A 6,000-nucleotide genomic window follows, 5' to 3' on the forward strand; every position below is an offset into this window, starting at 1 on the left:
ACAGGGTTATGAAGAATGACAACTAAATACAGTGTCATGCTGATGTAGCAAATTCAGAAATTGCTGGGTTCCAGTGATTGACAAAACCAGTTAGCTCAAGTCTTAACCATCCAAAACTCCAGCTTAAGACACAGAGAAATGATGCCAGGAGACCAAGGACATTAATTTGACAAGTGAGCAGTGTACATTGTTACCCCTGGGCGAGGTATTATGGTTTCAGAATAAAGTTGCCTTTCTCTCCATTAGTGTGTAAATCTCAAACTTTCTGTATCCTAAGGTTGAAATAAAAGCCCACTTGGGCATTAAAGAATCAGACCTAGTCTGGAGTAATGAGTCACCACCAATTCAAGTATTCTGTTAATTGACCAGGGTAGAAAATCCCCATTAGAATCTACAATTTATAATAGAAACATTCCCTAAAAATTTTCCCATTTGGAGGCTAATCCTTAGTATATCCTAAGTTGTCTAGATGTTAATGATGACAATTCTCATTTACTAAGCATTTATTATGCACCAGGCACTTTGCTGAGCTTTGTATGTGTGGACATGATTCTCACACCAGCCATGGCAGTGAGGGACCATTATTATTGTCTTTTTCTAGTTGAGAATATGTAGGTTGAAAACTTGCCCAAGGTCACATGGTGTGTGGGAGAGCCAAACCAAGTGACTCTGAAGCCAGTGATCTTGGCAAATTGTTCATTGTCCTGATACATAAGGACAGGCAAGAGAAAGGCAAAGCAGGCAAAACTCAGAAAAGAAGAGGAGACCACTTCCTCCATTTTTTTTTTGGACAGAGAATTCCTTTAAGAGCAGGAGGCATCACAATACAAGACCCCAAACTATACCTATAGAGTTATAGTAACAAAACAGCATGGTGTTGGCACCAAAACAGACATGGAGACCAATGGTACAAAATAGAAGACACAGAGATAAAACCACATAAATACTAGACAAAGGCACCAAAAACATTCACTGGAGAAAAGATAGCCTATTCAACAAATGATGCTGGGAAAAATGGAAAGCCACATGTAACAAATGAAATTAAACCTCTATCTCTCACCCTGCCCAAAAATTAACTCAAAGTGGATCAAAGACTTAGGCACTAGAACAGAGACCGTGTACCTAGTAGAATCTTCACCTACCTAGTAGGCCCAAATCTTCACCATGTTAGCCTAGGATCTGACTTCCTTAACAAGACTCTTAAAGCAGGAAAATCAGGAATTAATAAATGGGGTAGATTCAAACTAAAAAATTTCTTCTCAGCAAATGAAACAATAAATAATGTGAAGAGAGTGTACAGAATGGGAGAAAATCTTTACCACACACACCTCGTGCAGAGCACTAATCTTCAGGATATATAAAGAACTTGAAAAACTTAACACCAAAAAAAACAAATAACCAAATCAATCAATGGGCTAAGGAAATGAACAGACACGTTACAGAAGAAGAAATACAAATGGTAAACAAATATATGAAAAAAATGACACTGCAGTCAGAATGGCAAATATCAAGAATACAAGCAATAATAAGTGTTGGTGAGGATGTGGGGAAAATGGTATATTCATATATTGCTGGTGGGATTGCAAATTGGTGCAAACACTATGGAAAGCAGTATAAAGATTCCTTGGAAAACTTGGATTGGAAGCACCCTTTGACCCAGGTATCCCACTCCTCAATATATGCCAAAAGGACTTAAAATCTGCATATTATAGTGATGCAGTTACATCAATGTTTATAGCAGCTCAATTCACAATAGCTGAACTACGGAAGCAAACTAGATGCTCTTCAACAGATGAATGGATAAAGAAAAAAATATATATTACTCAACTTTGAAGAAGAATGAAAGAAGGATAAAATTATGGTATTTGTTGGTAAATGGATGGAGTTGGAGAATATAATGCTAAGTGAAATAAGCCAAACCCCAAAATCCAAAAGCTGAATGTTTTCTCTGATATATGGATGCTACATCACAATGGGGAGGGGGGTGCTCTAGGGAAGAATAGAATTATTTTAGATTAGGGAGAGAGCAGTGAACAGAGGTGAAGGAATTTGGTGGTAGGAAGGATAGTAGAATGAAACGTACATTATTACCTTATGTACTGCATGACCAATGTGATCCTACAACATGTACAATCAGAAAAATGAGAAATTATACTCCATTTATGTATGATTTATCAAAATGCATAAATGTATTCTATTGTTATGTATAACTAATTAGAACAAAAATTAATTTTTTTTTAAAGAACAGCTCTTGGTAATACCAGCAACTCAGGAGGATCTCGAGTTCAAAGCCAGCCTCAGCAACTTAGTGAGGCCCTGAAAAACTTGGTGAAAGACCTTGACTCTAATAAAATATAAAAAAGGACTGGGGATGTGACTTGGTGGTTAAGTGTTCCTGGGTTCAATCCCTGGTTTAAAAAAAAAAAAAAAAAAAAAGAGCAGCCCTTATGTTGAAAGGAGTTAGAAGATCCTGGGTCACTCATTTTCTCCTGGTCTATTAGGGCCTTGCTAGATCTTCTTTCTCCTTCAGTAGCTCAAGATCTACATTCTATAGCATTTGAAACTACTGCAGTTTTTAGTTTGACTAAAGACTTTTCCTTTTCTCCTCTGTTTTCCTAAGAAACCACTCTGAACTGGCTCCTGGAAATTGCAGAGAGGGACTATCTCAGCCCAGCAGTGGTCCCCATTCCTCAGTGCTTGGGTAGCACTTTGACAGTTAGCTCCCACTGAGGAAGGTGCTTCTTCCTTTTCCTCAGTCTCTACTCCACACTTTTCCCCCTCTTCCCTTTACTTCCCATCTGCCACACTCAGTCCCAGGAAAAGACCTCCACCAGGCAAACTCCCAAGCCTTCACCCTACAAACATATCTGCATGTCAGCTGAACCCTTTTCCTCTCATTCCCCATAATGTCCCCATGTGGGCTCATTTTTCACAGGAAGAAGTAGAAACTTCCTTTGGGAATTATACGGATGATAGCCAAAATCTTGACTTGGTTTTATCTGAGATTGCTTCAGCATACAGTGATAAGCCAAGGGGACTCAGAGTAGTACCTGACATTTATTAGACGTCCACAGGAACAAAGATAATGAAGAACAGAAAGAGATTATCAAAGAGTCAGGAATCCAGAAACAGGTGGTGTTAGAGAAACCCAACAAAGGAAGAGAAGGACAAACAATGATAGATGTTGCAGAGGGGTCAACTTAATAACTGAGGTTGGAATTCACAATGAATTCAGAAGACACACTTGCCCAAGCAGATTCAGTAGAGGGACAGCCGTTTAATGTTAGATTGTTGTGGGTCAAACAATAAATGGTAGAAGATATTATGAAAATAGTGAATACATAGAACAGTCTTCGTATTTAGGAAGAGTGTTCAAACCTCTCTCATATCATTTTTGCCTGTCTATGCCCGCCTTCTCCGCCTAGCTCCTAATCTGTATGATTTATCAAAGCCCATGGCAATGCTGTCACATCTTTCAAGATGCTTGATGGCAGACAGAGGAGAAATATATGGTAGAGGCTAAAGATGAATGTAGGGTTGGGAAGAAGTTATTTTCATTTTCTAAGATGGGAAATTTTGTGTGTCATCAGTTCATCAGTAATGTCTACTGAGTGCTGTAGTTAAGCTCTCTGCGAGACAGAGACCTTGCCTTCAAGGAGCAAAGTCCATCATGAACAACAGTCATTAAACAAATATCAGAAAAAATCACATAACCAATTTAATTAGACAAAATGCCATGAGGTATCAGGTGCTCTGGGAATATAAACAGGGGCTGCCTATGAGTCTGGGATGGCTGAAAGGAACTGGTTGGGTGAAAAGAACAGAATGGAGTGAAGAGAGCGTTCAGGCACAGGGTAAAGTCCATGGAAAGGCCCTGAGGTGGGTGAGAACGTGGCACCTACCCAGAGCCAAGAACGAGTGCAGAGAGGTTGGAGCCTAGAGTGAAGGTGGGGAGTGGCTGAGGTGATGCTGGAGATGAGGAGGTGAATCCCATGGGGAACATGGCTCGAGGCTACAGTAAAGCGGGTCACAGAGAAGGTGAGGCTGAAAATAATGAAGAGACTGGGCATCACTGCCACAGGAGGTTCTGGAGAAATCAGAAGGCAGAAGGAAACAGAATTCTGACTTCCCCTAGGCAATTCCCCAGGGGTGCTCCACAACTGTTGCCAACCTCTCTTTCCTTTGGCCCCTTCTCCTGAGATTTCTTCCCTAACCACCTCCGTCTAGCTCTTTGCTCTGTATTCTCTCTCCTGGTAAGGAGATTGACATTTGGCTAAGATGCCTAGTTTAGAAAGCCAAACCTGAGAGCATTGATCACATAAAGTAGGTTCTAGGGGCTTAGTCACCAAATCCTGACAAGTCCACCATCCTAACAGCTTTCAAATCTGTCCCTTCCCTCTCTGCCACCAGAGACATTGCTCTAGTTCGGTCTCTCGGTTTCTCTTGCTTGGACTGTTGCAACAGCCTCCCAATACTTTTTCCTGTCTCCAATCAGCAGAGCACATGCCTGTCAAAGTAGTGTTTAATATTCAGATACATGGATGTGACTCCTCTCTCTGTGAGAAAAAACCCCTTTGATTCTTTCCCCCTTGTCTGGATGGAGAAATTCAGACTCCTTTGCTTAGTGCACATGTCCTTTGGTGTCTGGAACCCTTCAACGTTATCTCTTGCTTTGATATATCCATATTTCAGGGCTACTTGTGACCCACTTAGGCACAATCAGGCTGTAAATCCCCTCTTTACTACATCATGTGCTAATTCCAACTCAACCTCAAGGTCAAGTGTTACCTTGTTCAGAAACTCCGTGCCCTACCCTCTCCTGGCAGGTTGTGGCCCCTTCTTTATTCTCTTGTGATGCCATGTGCCTGCCTGCACCTTTTATAGCACTTTTCAAACCCTGTCACAGTCATGGGGTTGCTCCCTGTTTTTCCTACTTAACCATGTTTCTGTGGGCTCAGAACTGACTATACCTTGTTAATTTTCAAATTCTCCAAACCCAGCACAGTGCCCGGCATTAAATGCACAAGAGTGAAGAATAGGTTCTATTTCTGTCAGTTAACTCAGAGTAAAAACCACATCTGCAATTTTGCATGAGTACCCAAAGTTCTCACAATGGAACAACTTGGGATTTTGAATTAAAACTAATTTTTGAATTAAAAGTTAATTCCAGATTAATCAGGAATTGAATCACACACCTGAGTTGTAATTAAATCATATCAGAAACCATCCAAGATCCTTTTCCAGTAGCCTATTGTAATTTGATGCATTTAATTTGTTATTATGACCATCTCCACAAACTCTAGAAGAGACATAAAGTAGCTTATAAAGATAATATAAAGTTCCAGAAGATAATTGTGGTGGTCGCTGCAAATTGTGATTCTCCTCCTTCTTCTATCAATCAAGCCCTGATTTTGTCCAGGCAGCAATAGAAGTGGGTCAAGAAAAAAGAGTGTATAGCTATAGATAAAGACATAGACACCCATATATAGATACATAGATATAATATTTCCCAGTGTCTCTTCTAGCTAGGGTTCATTAAATGCTAGTTATGGCTAATGAAAATAAACTGAAATGGTACTTGCCTTTTGACATTTGTATTTCTTCTTTTTATTCCTGGAATGAGAATTCAGTGCTGGAGAGGCACTTCAGCATTGAGAGCCAGAGACAAAAATATTGGGAAGGAAAGTCATCTTTTCTCCCATCCTGTGAGCAAAATGAGACTGTACTTGATTTAGAACTGTTTTGGGGCGTTTCCCATGCCCATAGGCAAATCTAATTACTAACAGATATTGGAATTTGGTTAAAAAATATATATATGTGTGTGTGTATATATATATATATAATGACAAAGGGAAAACAAGAGCAGGCACATAAAGCAGAGCCAAGCATTATATGTATAAAAAATACATACCATGAAGTTCTATATACATTGTATGGACTGGTCAGTACTTATTTTTAAGATGTCCAGGAGATGATAGGAAAGGGGAAATATGATCAGTT

This window comes from Sciurus carolinensis, chromosome 3 (genome assembly GCF_902686445.1).
Source record: "Sciurus carolinensis chromosome 3, mSciCar1.2, whole genome shotgun sequence".
Taxonomy (NCBI): Eukaryota; Metazoa; Chordata; class Mammalia; order Rodentia; family Sciuridae; genus Sciurus; species Sciurus carolinensis.